The sequence below is a fragment of the Mauremys reevesii genome, linkage group 11, assembly GCF_016161935.1.
Source record: "Mauremys reevesii isolate NIE-2019 linkage group 11, ASM1616193v1, whole genome shotgun sequence".
Classification (NCBI taxonomy): Eukaryota; Metazoa; Chordata; order Testudines; family Geoemydidae; genus Mauremys; species Mauremys reevesii.
In genome coordinates this window covers 27,554,693-27,572,323 of record NC_052633.1, presented here as the reverse complement: position 1 = coordinate 27,572,323, position 17,631 = coordinate 27,554,693, and the positions used below count along the sequence as shown (strand labels likewise).

Below are 17,631 nucleotides of genomic sequence, written 5' to 3'. Positions count from 1 at the left end.
AGCACAGCTGGACACCCCAGGCAGCAAATAGCAGTACTCAAAGTTCACTTTGGAGCTCTAATGTTTCCGACAGGCATAGAAACCCAGGCACTGTAGCCCACTTTATGATTGGCTTGCCTTTTTTAAGGGCCTCTGCATTATAGGAACTGCAGTTCTGCCATGCTATTTGTAGCTGCCATTTTGGATTTGCTCCTCTGTTTATGGATCTTGAAACATTAGTGTAGGAAATTCTTTCTTTATATGGGTATATTGGAGGCCCGAGCTGTTGTTTTATGCTAGATGAGGGAGGTGTTGCCAAATCTCTGAGTTCCACAGGAATAGTGCCAAAAATATTTGGCTTCTGAATCAGAATTAGGGCCTGTGGAAGTGGATTTGGAGAAGCCTTATGAATGCCGCATGGTGAAAAAGGCATAATCAAATGTTGTGCTGACTAAACCTCTTTTGTAATCAGAATCAAAAGAAATTTGTGGAAGCACTTTTTTAATTGGTTACTAAAGATCTGAAGTTAAGTCATTCTTATTCCGAACAGAAACTAAATTAGACTTTCATTTTACCATCTCTGGCATATAAATAATTTGGGGACATGTCTCACGGAAAGGAGAACTCAAATTCTCTGTCAGGGTTAAGTCCACAGATCCGATTCCTCAGCATGGATCTGTAGCTGTAGGTAGCAGAATCAAAGTTGATTGGATGGTTAATGAGGGACGGGCCTCCATCTTCTGGAGACTCCCTCAGTTTGATTCTGCCTCCTGTAGTTATTGTCAGGGCAGTGGAATGCAGCATCTACTGCAAGAAAGAATTAAAAACAAACCCTAAAACCCCTCAATGCTGAAGAGGCGGTTTGTCTCCTGCCTGGAATTACCACAGCACCCTCTTCCTCCCCCACTGCCTAGGTGATGGGCTAGGAGGATGGTGGAGAGAGGTCCAAACAGGAGACCAAAGCTGTGTGCCTCCTGCTCTGTATCCCTGCCAGAGAGTGCAGAAGGAGAGGCTTGTTCCTTTTGCACTCCAGTTGTCTCATCTGCCAAGTCAGAAAGGTTTCACTTTATCTGCAATACCCTGACTCAAGAGTTCATTCCCTAGGAGTTGCCCATCAGCATGGAGTCTGACAGCCAGGCTGCAAATGTCTTGAAGGACGGCAGAAAAATGAAGAAACTCCTTTACTCGCCAGAGGCAGTTATATCAAAGGGCACTGGCCCAGCCTGGGGAAACCATAAGCGGGACCAGCTGAATCCACCTAAACAAAGCAAGGCCTAACTGGTGAGACCATTTCAGGCACATACCCTCCCAAGCACAGGTCTCATCATCATCTCCTCGCCCTCACTCCCCCCCCCCTCCGTCTCATCTGCCAATTTGGCCTCCTTTCTTTGGCCCCAGGGAAAGTTAGGAATTCTGCACAGGGGAGAAGATGGGACTCTTCCACTCAGGAAGAAATCCCCTCTTTGTCTAGGGAGCTCTTGGATTTGGTGCCAAAAGTGCCTTTATCTCAGAGTCTGCCATCTTGTGAGCCCCAGGCAGCAGCTGCTAATGTTCCCTTACAGGTATTCTATCCGCTCTCAAAAGGGCAGAGATAGAGACGCATGTTAGCAGAAAAGGTTTGCAGGACTCCTCATGAGACTCAGGTTCCCAGTCTCCACTTCCTCTCCTGTTCTGGGTATACCAGTTCCTCTGACTCATCACAAAGGGCACCGGAACAGAGAGGTTTTCATTCATGGAAAGAAAAAGCATAATAAAAAGAGAGAAAATTATTTGTGTCTAGTTCTCCTTCTGGTGGCTTTTCTCAGGCAGAAGGGGATTCAGGTATACCGTTTTCTGGATGACATTCTAGTCAGAGCCCCATCCAAGAAGGGGTCCACTTGAGAGACTCAGTAATCTATAAACATTGCAACCAGAGCCATCCCTTGGGTATGGCGAATTGGTGCAACTGCTCTGGGCTCCACGCTTTGGGGGGTCCTGCGGGCCGGTCCAACTGGCCGGCGCAGTTGGTCCCAGAAGCAACGGATTCGTCACTTCCGCCCCGGGTCCCGCAACCCCTAGGGACAGCCCTGATTGCAACAGCATGAATTTATAGTAATTTTTGGAAAGAGTCATCATCAAGCATCTCCGCTCCTAGTTCATCTTGGAGTGTTAGACACAGAGACCCACAAAATCTTTGTCAGCCAAAAGACGTGAAAAGATCAGATCAGCAATTACCCTCCTGAGGAGGTGCTTGAGGACATTGGTAGGCAGCCTAATAAGTGTTCTATAGATGATCATATCATGCCTAGGGGAAGTGCTTTGGGCAAGAAAGCATATGAAAACTCTCCAGAGTTGCCTGCTGTTCTTTCCCTGCCATTTGCTGATTATTTTTTTCCATCTCAGAAAGTGAACATTCTATCACTTGTGTTGAAATCCCTGGAATGCTGGATGAGTCCAGAGAGATTTAATGGAGGATGGCCATAGGAGAGTCAGAGAGATCTACCCTAAAAACAGATGCCAGTCTTGAAGGATGGGGAGTGTTCTCCAAGAAGTAGGTGGCTCAAGGGCCATGGTCCTTCTTGGAATGAAAGAATAGTATCGGTTTCCTAGAGCTGAGGGAAATGAAGTTCAAAGCTGTTCAACAACTGGCCCTAGTTTTGCAGAATGGTCATTTCGGTAATGATGGACAATATATTGGCTATGGCGTATGTAAACCATCAGAGGGGTGCAAGATCCAGGGATCTACAAAAGTAAGCAGTATCATTGATGGAGTGGGTGAAGGCCTATCTTTGGACTATCAGAGCCTTGCATATCAAGGGAACCAGCAATGTGAAGGCTGATTGGCTAAGCAGAAAGAATATTGTTCAGGTGAAATGGAGTCTTCACAATGAATCCTGCTGATTGATCATCAGAAATTTCTGAGTTCTGATTCTGGATCTTTTTGCATCCATGGCAAACTGGAAAGTTTGCCAATACTTTGCAAGAAAAAAGGGAGCCAGAAGCCAGGGCATAGATGTCCCATCATTCAAGTGGCCTAAGAGTTTACTTTGTTTTTTCCCCCAATGTCCCTCATCACCAGGGTAATACAGAAAATCAGAAAGGAGACAGTGGAAGTGATTTTAGTGGCTCTCACCTCATTGGCCCAGGAGACCTTGGTTTTCCAACCCCTTGAATATATCAGTGGAGCCACCTGTTCCTGAGTCTAAGGTCCAATTTTTCACCAGTATACAAGCAAGTTAAATCTAGCAGCTTAGCATTTGAAAGGAAGTTTCCAGAACAAAAAGGATATTTTGCTGGTCCCAGTGAAATGCTGTCCTCTAGGAGAAAATTAATGTACATGCTTACTCAATGATATGGCCTAAATTCAAAGATTGATGTAGAGAGCAACATATTCAGAATCATGTAGCCAAAGTATCTCATTCTGAAGTTTTTACAGGACAGTTTTGATATCGGATTGCAGACTAATACCTTGAAAGGGCATGTTTCAGCAGTGTCTGCAATTTTAAATGCATCCATAAAGGCATATGCCACTTTATTAGAGCAGTTCAGCTATTGTGTCCTCCCAGGGTGCTTAGACCTCCATTTTAAGATTTGAACTTTGTGCTCAATACCTTAACTGTAGAAATTACTTCTGTGATTGCTGTCACTTCAGCAAGAAGGATTTCAGACTCGGGAGCTTTGTCAGTTGATCTATCCTGTTGCATCTTTCACAAAGATAAAGTCGTTTTGAAAATGGGCCCCACCTTTATTCCAAAAGTACCGGTAAATTCGATTTTTCATCAAGCACAAGAGATTTCATTGCAGTCTTTTTGTCTACATCCTAAGAAGAAGCAATGGCTTTTGATGGATGTAAAAGAACTGAGAGCATAAGATAAATAGCCTTACTGGTCTAATTTCATCCAAGAAAGAGGTACTAAGAGATATAATTAATCGCTCTCACAGTGGATACACTGGTGCATTGCTAAGGCATATAGAGCAAAGAGACTCAATCCTCCAGTGGGCTCACTCAGTAGAAGCAGTGGCAGCATCCTAGGCTGAGAAAGGATAGGCCTCTCAAAATGAAATCTGTAAAGCTGCAACTTGGTCATCCCTGCATACATTTACGACACTTACAAGATAGATTCTCAGTCTTCAGCTGCTGCAGCCTTTGCCAGGCAGGTCCTGCACACTGTGTTAATTCCTTAGAGTAAGGGTATCCTTTCTGTCAAGGGCATTATTTTATTCCCTCCCTAGGAATTTTTTGTCACTATAGAGAAAATCCAACACTGAGGACTGTAGACCTAGCCCTAAGACAGAATGGAGAGAATTTGTGATTGCTTACTGGAAAATTTTCTCTCCTTTGAAGGGAGATTTGTTTAACTTATGGTTAAAATTCTCTGCAGTAGTTAATTTTTTCTTGTTCATAATGTTTTCTTGTTGAGTATTATTTTTGCAATGTGTTGATGCAGATTGAGAGGTTCATTTTCTGTTTCACAGTCCTGAGTCCAGAAGAACCATCTTGAAACTTCAGGTGTCTCTGGAAGGTGGGGGACAGTCACTCCATCAGTTTTGATTCTGCCCTTTGCAGCTACAGACAGGCAACAACCCACTCTGAGGATCTGTGGACCTATCAAATTCAAAGAAGGGAAAAATTTCAGATGAGCAACCACAAATTCTCCGACTCTTGCATGATTCCTGAAGAAGTAGTACGTTTTAACATAAACTTATTCAAATTAGTTCTTTTATAAATAAGGTAATGTGTTTGAATAGATGGGCAGATTGTAACTTTTGTGAATAGTTACAATCTTCTGAAGCATTTTTTGGAAGGCCAGCAGCAATGTCTCAGAATTATCAAGTCTAGATAATATGGAGACATTAACAGGGTACATAGCATGTCAACATAAAGGAAGACATGTTGAAAAAAATGAAAAGTACAGTTAAATCTAGAATTTATTGCTGCACAAACAGCCTGTGGATGGAAACAGGCAACAGTAAGAAATAATTCATCATTGCTCATTCCACCTAACCAGAAAAAAATGTTACCTATCAATAACACCAAAATGGAGGGCATGAAAAGCCCTTCACTATGAAACAAAGCTTACTCTTCTCATATGGCCTCCTTAAGGGCAGGTCTACACTAAGAGCGGGGGTCGAACTAGGGTACGCAAGTTCAGCTACGTGAATAGCGTAGCTGAATTCGAAGTACCCTAGTTCGAACTACTCACCCGTCCAGACGCCGCGGAATCGAAGTCCGCAGCTCCAAGTGGTGCAGTACCGGAGTACCGGAGTCGACCGCGGCGCTTCCGGAGTTCGAACTATCGCGTCCAGATTAGACGCGATAGTTCGAACTCCGAGAAGTCGAACTCACCGCGTCGACCCGGCTGGTAAGTGACTAGCCCTAAGATAGCCTTGCTGGATACCTAAAGGTGAGGATAAATCACAAAGAAAGCTAGGGTTTTCATCTCATTTAGGTTCTAATCCTGAAAGCAGTTATGCATGTGCTTAACTTTACTGCCATGAGTAGTCCCTACTCATGGTAGTAATGAATATGTACTCAAGTGACAAGTCCCTCCTCCCAGGGCTTCACTGCTACTCTTACTCCAGCTACCTAAATCCAAACTAGCTTGGGTACGTCTTCACATGCTGTGGTCACACCCCAGACTACAGTATAGACATATCCTAAGAAACCTATGTTTCTGGAGCTTTGAGAGGCCAGCTGACGGGGAGCCAACAACAGAGAGAGGCAGCAACCAACTGAGAGTACAGTAAATTTATGATGACTTAGCTGGAATATTTTGTGCTCTTTGGAGCCTGCAATTGTATAGTCTTGCACTACTATGTTTACTTTCACATCTCTGAACATTTGGAGAGTAAAGTACAAAATCTGGTATTCAAGTAAACTGTAGATAAATTACACTCCCAGGTTGACTTTGGGTCCACAAACCAATAAATAGTGATTTCAATAACACATACCTACAGTTGGCCCAGTTCTCCATTGCATTGCACCTTGTATACACCACATTTACACCTTGCAAATTGGATGTAAAAAAATTTGGATTTGGAAGCATTTTACTCTCACTTTTCCAGGTGTAAATAACTATGTAAAGTACAATGCAGTCCAGACGCAGATGCAAACTTTCTCCAATATTATAATGGTATGAAAAGGGAAATACTACCCATTTTCCTCAGATCCTCATTGCAGAATGTCACAAGTGAAAAAGAACCTGCAAGCATGAATGAATTGAGAAAAATATTTAGAAACTGAGTTGGCATAGTTTTTTAAAGGTTGGTATTTCAAAGATCAAAATAGGTATAAGTCACTTTGCATGTTTTACACCACCAATGTATGAACAAACATAACTGAATAGAAATTGTTATTCAAAATGTGAGATGAGATTATGGCATTTTGTGATATGAGTCATCAATGACAATGAATCAAGAAGCATTTTTTCTTTGGCCTAACACCTCGCCTGTGGTATACAACATGATATCAGCATCATGGCACAGCATACAGTAGGCAGCTTACCACAGCCTCAAAGCATGTCTGTGATGTGCCTTCCACATCACTCATTCAGGCTACCTGGCACACAGTGCTATACTGCAACCTTTGAATAATATTACAGTGCATGACATAATTCACCATTTCAAAGTATCACAAATATCTGATATTGAAAACTCTGAAAGGTCAATGCCAGCACAAGCCTCTTGGGAAAGGAAGATCATGTTTAATGTTTTGCTAGGATACTTTCAATATTTTACAAAACAGATAGATGAAGTCTTTTGTCTGACTTTGATCTGAATTTTAGATATAAATTTCATAATATATCAGTTTAAAGATGTAGGGACAGAACAGCTTGTCTGCCTGACAAATCTGCCAAGGGCCCAAAAAACTTTACATTTCCAGTTTATCATTGTGTCTGAACATTGGCATTTGCTCATCCCAGGAAATTGTCAGGGATTTAGTCCCCTAGACTTTTGACTCTTCCCAGATCTGTGGAGATAATGGCCATCTGCACATCTTGTGCCTCCACACTGCTTCCCAGGAAAAGTCAGCCCCCATAATAGTATAGATTTTTGAAGTCACCATGATGTCCCTAAGAGATGAGATTTTTGCAGTGGGACAGACAACACAGGATGCAATGGAGAGTAGTCATCACCTATTCCAGTCCAGCCCGAGCCCATGCAGAATCTTATCACGTTAAGCTCACAGAGGGGCTTCCATGTGTCAGGAGAAGGTGAAGATGACACAATTGAACCATAAGTTCTTCACCTTCCTTGTTACCCACTGTGGATCCATTAGATCTGGTTCCTTTCCATCCTTGGAAGAGGAGGGCATGACCTAACCTTTAAATGCTAAAATAAATAAATTAGATATAGTGGAGAAATAACATGATTGGAAGTAGTTAGATTTTGATATTTGATAGGAAACAATGATTGCCAATAAAAATCAAAAGTTCTGGATAGTAAGAGGGGGTGTGATGCTTCTAGGATCACTGTTAGATTTGGACCTAGAATAAGATTCTGTTTTTAGGATGAATATATTTGGTACTGGGATGCGAGTTTAGGTATCAGATGTTAATTTGTAGGGCAGAGTCTGAACTATTCCATCTTCTCTGAGGTCTTAAATTTTCTTACGTTATTTCAACCCCCTGATCAGATGGTTGGTTTTTCTTGTCAACCACCAAGATGAGGACTCATTATGCAGCCTGTGTTCAGGAGCTAACAGTGGATGAGATTGGTCCCAGACTGAACCTTCTGGGTTACATTCAGGAATAGTGAGTGGTGAGCTCATTGGAGGTCCAGTAGGCATCCACACTTAACAAGTGACAAAAAATAGCTGGATGTTTCCCCATACCTCCAGTATGGCATAACCACCCGCCAATGAAAAAGCTCTTACTTCACTTATCAATACATACAAGGGCTAGTTGCAGCTACCTAGTGTACAGTCCCTTGTAGGTTTGCATCTATATATTGCTTTTTCACAAAAGGATTACTGCAGCAGATGCCACAATCACTTACTTTGTGATTGTCTGGAAATTACTGAGAGGAAACAGAACTGTGATTCATTCCTATTCTCAGATGTTGGCCTGCAGCCATACCAACTTGCATTGCGATCTCATCAGATCATTTATAAACTAAGCGGGACAAAAAGTAGAGCTTCTGTCTTGCATCAGGATCTGCTAATATGGACCCTTGGCTCCCACACAAAGTTCCATTGGACTCTTCATGGGTTTCAATGCAAGGTTAGGGTCTTAGCAGTTGGAAAGGAAACCTTGTATTGAAGAGCAGTTACTTCAGAAAATGGTGTTGGTGAATCAGTAAGTGGCTCTGCAGTGTGAGTTAATACTAAATCAGTGGTCAAACATTGGTGCTACGAAGAATTGTGCTGCTCCAGATGACATATTTTGGATGAGGTTTAAAACCAAGGTCTCGTGATCGTAAAAAGAGCTAGCTAAGGTTTTATATAGCACCCATTGCCATACTGTCTGAGCCCTGTATTTTTTTGAGAGAGAGTTCATTTAGTCTGTTAAGTTGTTAGTGCCTTCCACAAACGAACTACTATTTGCTAACTTATGTATTAATATTATAGGCGGGGCTAGTATTATCGCCTATAATTAAGGTAGATATTTCCCATTAAAGACCTCGTTTTCATTTACTTTACAACTATGGCAGAATTTAACCATCTGGGCTGAAATTTTCCATACCAAATGTCTGCCTCACTCTGTTTTTTCTTTCTTTTCTTTTTAGCCAAAACAGTTCACCTGTTTCCAAGAATAAGGCTAGGGAAAATTAAACTGTTTTGCCCATGTTAAATTCTAGTTACCTTTTAAAAAAAATCTCTAGTGTGTCCATGTTTTAGAACAGAGACCTGAAATTTGACAAGAGGTGGCCTTTGTGTCAGGGATGTGCCTTTTGCTATCTCCATGGAAATCTGCCCAGATTTGGCCAAGTCATAAACCTTTGAGAAACTGCCATTCACACATGCGCCCTAGAAACTGGATCTGCCCAGTCCAGGCTGAGCAGAACTTTCCCTGTAACTGTGGCTCTGGATTGCTTTGAAGCATGGTGGGTCCAGGCACTTGAACTGAGAGCAGGAAGACTGTCTCTCCCTGTTTCTCAATGAGATCTGGGTTGGGAGTGCCCTCCCACAGGACCCACTTGAGATATGAGAGAAGCAGGGGCCAGGCTGCTTTCACCTCCTGGAGCACACAATAGGGGATGTGCAGGGTGAGAGCCAATCTGCAGCCGATCCCTGATCATCAAGCCAGAGTTCTTGACCCAGCTGACTTGGGTGGAGGAGGCCACACAACAGAGGGCTTCGCAGGACTGAATGAACTCCAGGTCCTGGGCCACAAGGATCATGTTTTATGCTGACAGGACTCCCTTCAAGTTTGGCTTTTGAAGCACATACCCCATCATCCTCTTGCAGAGGAGATGGAGGAAGTGCTTAGAGCCAATGGCAAACCATTGGCCATTCAGCAAGCAGCCCTGACAGACCCCTTGACCAAGTTGAGCTTAATCAGGCACTCCACAGAGGTGTGTAGTACCTGGAGGAACCTCCCCAAAGTGGGGACCAAAGCCAAACACCCACAAAGTAAGCGTCAAACTGGGCTGGTGGGCAGGCAGAGGGAGAAAAAGAAGGCCCATCAGTCCAATGTGAACTGAGGGGAGAAAGGAGAGGAAAGTCCAAGGGGGTCATAGTGAAGGCAATGATACCACTGAAGCCCCAGGATGGGTGGAGGAAGGCAGTCTGGTGGCCAGCAGGAGTGGTAGGGAATGGATTGGGTGGAGGGAGGATTCCATTCCATTCCCCGCCCACCTCAACAGCAGTAACAGCAAAACCCAAGCAGCTGCAACACTAGGAACAGGAAGTCCTATCCAGAAATCACAAATGTGTACTATTTATAGTACTGGAACAGGCAGATCTAGGCCCACCCATAACTTAAAGGCCTTGTCCTTCAATTAAGGATGGTGACCCACTAAGTCCAGGATACAACTGATTGCTGCAGATAACAGAGGAGAAAACAGGATCTAGAGTGAGGTTAAAGATTTGAAAGTCAGGGAACCAGAAGGGAACCCCAAGCAGAGAACCCTGGACTGCACCCAGAGCTTCTCAGAGGCGTCCAGGGAGTAAGTAAATCATAGAATCATAGAATCATAGAATTCAAGATCAGAAGGGACCATTATGATAATCTAGTCTGACCTCCTGCAAGATGCAGGCCACATAAGCCGATCCACCCACTCCTTAAGCAAGCGACCCCTGCCCCATGCTTCGGAGGAAGGCGAAAAACCTCCAGGGCCACTGCCAATCTACCCTGGAGGAAAATTCCTTCCCGACCCCAAATATGGCGGTCAGCTGAACCCCGAGTATGCGGGCAAGACTCTCCAGCCAGACCCTCTGGAAAAAGGCTAACAATATCCTATCATTGACCCATTGTACTAATTACCAGTGTGGCACTTTATTGACCTATTGACTAAGCCAGTTATCCTATCATACCATCCCCTCCATAAACTTATCTAGCTTAATCTTAAAGTCATGGAGGTCCTTCGCCCCCACTGTTTCCTTTGGTAGGCTGTTCCAGAATTGCACTCCTCTGATGGTTAGAAACCTTCGTCTAATTTCAAGCCTAAATTTCCTGACTGACAATTTATATCCGTTTGTCCTCGTGTCCACATTAGCACTGAGCTGAAATAATTCTTCTCCTTCCCTGGTATTTATCCCTCTGATATATTTAAAGAGTGCAATCATATCTCCTCTTATCCTTCTTTTGGTTAAGGAAAACAAACCGAGCTCCTCAAGTCTCCTTTCATACGACAGGCTTTCCATTCCTCGGATCATTCTAGTGGCCCTTCTTTGTACCCGTTCCAGTTTGAATTCATCCTTCTTAAACATTTGGAGACCAAAACTGCAAACAATACTCCAAATGAGGTCTTACCAACGCCTTATATAACGGGACTAGCACCTCCTTATCCCTACTAGAAATACCTCGCCTAATGCATCCCAAGACCGCATTAGCTTTTTTAACGGCCACATCACATTGCCTACTCATAGTCATCCTACGATCAACCAGGACTCCTAGGTCCTTCTCCTCCTCCGTTACTTCCAACTGGTGCGTCCCCAGCTTATAACTAAAGTTCTTGTTAGTCATCCCTAAATGCATAACCTTACACTTCTCACTATTGAATTTCATCCTGTTACTAATACTCCAGTTTACAAGGTCATCCAAATCTCCCTGGAGGATATCCCGATCCTTTTCCGAATTTGCAATACCTCCCAACTTGGTGTCATCTGCAAACTTTATCAGCCCACTCCTACTCTTGGTTCCCAGGTCAGCGATAAATAGATTGAATAAAATCGGACCCAAAACCGAACCTTGAGGAACTCCACTGGTAACCCCCCTCCAACCCGACAGTTCCCCCTTCAATACGACCCTCTGCAGTCTCCCCTTTAACCAGCTCCTTATCCACCTCTGGATTTTCATTTCGATCCCCATCTTTTCCAATTTAACCAGTAATTCCTCATGCGGTACCGTATCAAACGCCTTACTGAAATCAAGATATATTAGATCCACCACATTTCCCTTGTCTAAAAAATCTGTTACTTTCTCAAAGAAGGAGATCAGGTTGGTTTGGCAGGATCTACCTTTCGTAAATCCATGCTGTAATTTGTCCCAGTTGCCATCGGCCTCAAGGTCCGTAACCACTCTCTCCTTTAAAAATTTTTCCATGACTTTGCATACTACAGATGTTAAACTAACAGGCCTATAGTTACCCGGGTCACTTTTTTTCCCCTTCTTGAATATAGGAACTATATTAGCTAATCTCCAGTCAAACGGTACAACCCCCGAGTTTAGAGATTTATTAAAAATCATCGCTAACGGGCTTGCAATTTCACTCGCCAATTCCCTTAATATTCTAGGATGAAGATTGTCCGGGCCCCCCGATTTACTTCCGTTTAGCTGTTCAAGTTTGGCTTCTAGCTCAGATACCGTAATGTCTACCCCCATATCTTCATTCCCATCAGTCCCTCTATCACTATTCCTTAGCCCTTCATTAGCCTCATTAAAGACCGAGGCAAAATATTCGTTCAGATATTGTGCCATTCCAAGATTATCCCTAATCTCCACTCCGTTTAAAGTTTTAAGCGGTCCCACTTCTTCCTTCTTGGTTTTCTTCCTATTTATATGGCTAAAAAACCTTTTGCTATTGGTTTTAATCCCCTTCGCTAGGTCCATCTCCACCCGGCTCTTTGCCTTTCTCACTGCTTCCCTACACCCTCTGACCTCAATAAGGTAGGTTTCTTTGCTGATCCCTCCCATTTTCCACTCCTTGTACGCTTTCTGTTTTTTCTTAATCACCCCTCTAAGACGCTTGCTCATCCAGCTCGGTCTAAAACTGCTACCTACGAGCCGTTTTCCCTTTCTCGGGATACATGCCTCTGACAACTCCTGCAACTTCAACCTGAAGTAACCCCAGGCATCATCTGCCTTTAGATTCCTAAATATGTTAGTCCAATCCACTTCCCTAACTAGTCACCTTAATTTAGTAAAGTTAGTCCTTTTGAAATCGTAAACCTTAGTCTCAGATGCAATTTTGATTATCCTCCCATTTATTTTGAAACTAATTAGCTCATGATCACTCGAGCCAAGGTTGTCCCCTACAACTATTTCCTCAACAAGGTCCTCGTTACTCACCAAAATCAGATCTAAAATGGCATCCCCCCTCGTCGGTTCAGCAACTACTTGATGAAGGAATTCATCAGCTATCACGTCTAGGAAAAGCTGAGCCCTATTATTATTACTAGCATTTGTTTCCCAATCTATATCCGGGAAGTTAAAATCCCCCATGATCAAACAGTTCCTATTAGTATTTACCTCCTTAAAAACATTAAAGAGCTCTCTATCCATATCCAGGCTAGATCCCGGCGGTCTATAGCACACCCCAATTACTATCCCAGGGGAGGCTCTAGTAGTTTTCTTCCCCAATGTGACCATTGCCCAAACAGACTCCGTATTATCCATTGCATTGCTAGTTATTTCGTTACATTTCACCTCATTATTGACATACAATGCTACTCCCCCACCTTTACCTTTGCATCGGTCTTTCCTAAACAGCACATACCCTTCCATACCTGTACTCCAGTCATGGCTACCGTTCCACCATGTTTCGGTTATTCCTACGATATCCGGTTTCAATTCCCAGACCAGGAGCTCCAGTTCCTCCATTTTGTTACCTAAGCTTCTCGCATTGGTGAACAAACATCCTAATTTTTGCTGTTTGGCTCCTCTCACCCTTTTCACCCAACTTGGTAGGGACACAGTACTACCAGTATGACCTGTTGATCTAGTATCCGTCCCCCCCCTCTTCCTTACACCTAACCGTCCCCCTCTGGCTATATCTGTTGTTCTCCTGTTGTTCTCACTCCCAATGTATAAATTTGGCGTGGAGAGCACCTGGACCTCTCCCAACCGTCTCCCCACAGTGTCTAGTTTAAAGCTCTTTTAATCAGATGAGCCAGCCTTCCTCCTAGAAGTCTACTTCCTTCCCTACTTAGGTGGAGCCCATCCCGTGAGAACAGTTGTCTGTCCCCAAAAGCCTCCCAGTGCCCATACATCCCAAAGCCCTCCTTGTAACACCACTCCCTCAGCCAACTATTAATCGTCACGATCCTGTCACCCCTTTGGCGCCCTTCCCTAGGGACAGGTAGGATCCCACTGAAGATCACCTGAGCCTCAATTTCCTTGAGCGTCTTGCCCAACCTGGCATAGTCTCCCTTGATCCTCTCTAGCGAGAATCTAGCCGTGTCATTCGTTCCTACATGAAGGATGATCAAAGGGTTCTTACCTGCTCCTCTTAGGATCCTTTTCAACCTCAGGTCCACATCCCTTATTTTAGCGCCCGGTAGACAGCACACCCTTCTGTTCTCTGGATCGGCCCTGGTCACAGGCCTGTCCAACCTTCTCAGTATGGAATCCCCAATCACGTAGACCTGCCTTTGCCTGGGGACAGTGCGGTCCTCTAACCTATCCTCCGTCCCCCCTGGTTGCAAGCTCCTTTCATTCCTATCATTCCTTGTGGTTCCCGTTAAGCCATCCTGTATCCTCCCTTGGCCCACACTTGGTGCTGCCTCCATGGACTCCTCCCCTCTTTCTATCGGACTAGCCGCTCTTCTCTTTTTCCTTGGCCTCCCACTGTCAGCTACCACCTGCTTTACCCCCTCCTCATTCTCCAGACCTTCGAACCTGTTCCTTAGCTCTATTTCTCCCTCACTGGCTCTCCTTTTTCTCGGCCTGCTTCTCACGGTCACATGCTTCCACCGCCCATCTTCCTCATCCGGCGGTCCCCCCTCACTGGCCTTAGCCTCTGCTTCCCCCTGTACCCCTGGGCATTCCCCTTCAGTCACTGCTTGCCATTGCTCCATCAGCTGCTTGAACCCCCTTCTATGCTCTACCAGGGTTTCTACCTGCAGCTCTAGGCCTTGGATCTTTTCCTCCAGCAGCTCTATTAGGCAGCACTTCATGCATACATAGTACTGTTCTGGGTCCCCCGCTAGGACCATGTACATACCGCAGCTGCTGCATGCTCTCATCCTCGGTGTATCCTCCACAGCTTGGCTCATGGCTGCTGCTGTCTCAGCCTTGCTCAGCGTTCTTACCTGGGGAACACGGAGGACACGGCGCCGCCCCCTTCCACCTCCCCCTGTAAACTCCCACTCAAACTCCCCTGTTAGCAGCCCTGTTGGCCGGCTCCTGGGCCGCTGCGATCAGCTGTGCCGCTGCCTGGCTGGGCGGCCGCTTTTATAGGCCTCCTCCTCCGCCTAGCTCCGCCCCCTAATCAGGGCTCAGCAGTCTGCCCCGACAGAGAGAGACACAAGTCCCCCAAAGACAGACGCAAAACACAAAATACCTGGCTCCTCCAATGGGAACTCCCACTCAAACTCCCCTGTTAGCCGCCCTGTTGGCTCAGAACTCAGGAACTCTGCTCAGAAACGTGAGTTGACAAGGGACCAGAAATGGGCCTCAGAGTCACAGAGTAGCCCCCCATCCAGTTTTCTTCTCCTGGAGTGATGGGTGGTCATTTTGGCCAGTGCCAGGAGGAGGATGACAAGGAGGTCCTGCAACTCTGTGGGGGTATGGATGGGGTGTACAGGAATCAGGAGGTGTAGGGGGGAAATGCAGCCAGAATTTCAGTAAGATGTTCTGGAAAAGGGGCTGCAACCTGACACACTTTTACAGCAGCTCAGGTGTCAAAAAGGCAGTTTTGACCACAAGAATGTGGTCTGAGAAGGGGGCAGGCCTGATGGTGGAGGTGTGGGCATGCAAGGTATGAAATCGAACATGTAAGTGTTGTCTACCCAGTAGTGGTACAATCAAGTCTCCTCCACTTAAACATAAGTGAAGGTGGTGGAGTGGTTCCGGCTGTGGACACGTCAGATGTCCACGAGGGAGGTTGACAATCCCTGAGGATGTCGTGACAGCCTGGCATTCTCTATTCTGAGGCAGTCCCATACATCCAAGGAGGTGTTAAAATTCCCTCTTAAGTCCAGGCACTCACTGGGATCCAAGGTGCCAAGTAGATGTCCGCTGATAGAATTGCATCCACTCTGAGCCCGGTATTGGAGCATAGATGTTGACAAGATTGAGGATCAGCCCCTCCATGTGGACCCGGAAGTGCAGCAGGTGACCTGCAGAACCTTGGCAACTCTCAATACCTCAAGCTGTAAGTCTGGGGAGAATAGGGGGGCTGTGGCTACCTGGGCATTTGCTGTGTGGACTGAAAGGCAGATGCCCCAGAGCTGGTGAAAGGGACGGCAGATGAAGGGGGAGCCACGGCCACTGGTAGGGCTGCTGCCATGGAAGGAGCCTTCCAGGCTGGACCCTTGCCCTTTTTCTTGCCAGGGCCTGTCTTGTTGACTGAGAGGGCCCTATTGGTGGTGGTGATAGTTCTAGCTATGGAATCCCTGCTTGTGCTTTTTGCCACTGCCCTGACATTGCTGATGACACCAGGAGAGGTGTTGGCAGTAGATGCAGAGGCAGAGAGGATATCACAAGGGGGACCATGCAAGACAGGGCAGTGAACTACAAGGTGTGTGTTGTGGGGGGGGAGCTGGTGGCAAGCAGAGGAAGAAGAAGGAGGCCCACCAGCCCAATGCGAATTGAGGGGGGAGGGATTGCACTGAAGGCAATGATATCATTGCAGCCCCAAGGTGGGTAGAGGCAGGCAATCAGGTGGCAATCAGGACTGGTAGGGGAATGGCAGGGTGGAGGAAGGGCTCCATTCCACTCCCCTTCTTCCATCACCAGTGGTAATAACTAGGCAGCTGCAACACCATCAGCAGGCTCTTCCTCCTCCAGCAGCAGCAGGAACAGGAAGTCGCTCCTGTATAGTGAAGGAGGCAGGACATTGCTGAAGGAGAAAGGATGGTCTCAGAATTAAATCGGCTGAATCCTACCCTGGATGATTGGATTCTACCGCTGTCTCTTCCACAGAGTTTCTGTGTGATGCTGGGCAAGTCACTGAAACCAGGATACTTTTGTCCTCAATTTCTCTGCTCCTCAGTTCCCATCTGTAGAAAGGGGATATTTCCACCTTCCTCACCTCATAAGGCTGTTGTGAAAATAAAGTCATTAATATTTGTGAAGTATTCAGATGATATCGTAATGGGTGCCATACAAAAGCCCATGAGGAAATTAATAATTCCATCTTGAGTAGGATTTGAATAGTGCAGTAAATAGACTCTGGGGCCACACTTTGAACAACAAGGAGAAAACAAAATATGGAGTAGCTGATCATTAAGTGAGCACCGTCCATTCTGTGCACTGAATGAAGCAGGCATCCTGTGGAAAAATCAGCATATGAACATGTAATTAAAGACTAACAATGCATATTCACACAGGGGTCGATTTAAGGTTAATTCTGGCATTTCCTAACTTTTGAGTGCTTGACTTTCCAACCCTAATAATGTTCTTTTAATGTAGTTTTTGTGTGGGATTGTAAATTTATGTTGTTCTACAGTGTAGTGGAAAATTTGGAAAAGCTCACTGTCGCACTGGGGGATTGGTAGAGTGTAGTGACAAGCACTAAAGGACCCTACAAGATATACACAATGCACATTCCAAATGTTGCCACTTACATAAGGTCATTGTGTAAACATTATGCAAATCAGTACTGCCTTATAATAATGTATTCTTGGTCATGTTTGGCAAAAATGAACCATACCAGGTGTATGTAATTTCAATCTAATAAAGTTAGCTGAATTTCAAGGCACAGGACCAGCTAGAGTAGACCTGTATAGGGGTTCTGAGACATACACGTTGTTTTTTTTTAAAGGCTTGATGCTGTTTCACTGATGTCAGTAGCAAAACTGCCATCAAATTAAAGATCTGTCTCTGTCTTTTTATATAATTTAATGCTGATCGTGCAAACACACATTATGAGTAGTCCCATGGATCTCAAAGGGATTATTCACATGGTAAAGTTGCATGTACTTTGTGTTTACAGGATTGAAGCCTGAGGGTGAAATCCTGGCCCCACTGAAATCAGTGGTAGTTTTGCCATTGACTTCAGTGAGTCTAGGATTTCAGTTAATTTTTAGTTTTCTGCCTGCTTTCAGCAATACTTCAGATTCTAAAAACATAGACACTTTTAAAGTTGTGTAGTATTCTCTGCAATTTTGGTTTTGGTAAACTAATT

General features: G+C 44.9%; 1 long non-coding RNA gene across 1 annotated transcript in view; it reads left to right on the top strand.

The window, feature by feature from the left end:
- The window catches only part of LOC120374299, an 89,114-nt gene that overhangs the window by 45,636 nt on the left and 25,847 nt on the right, over positions 1 to 17,631 (top strand). The window lies entirely within an intron of this gene.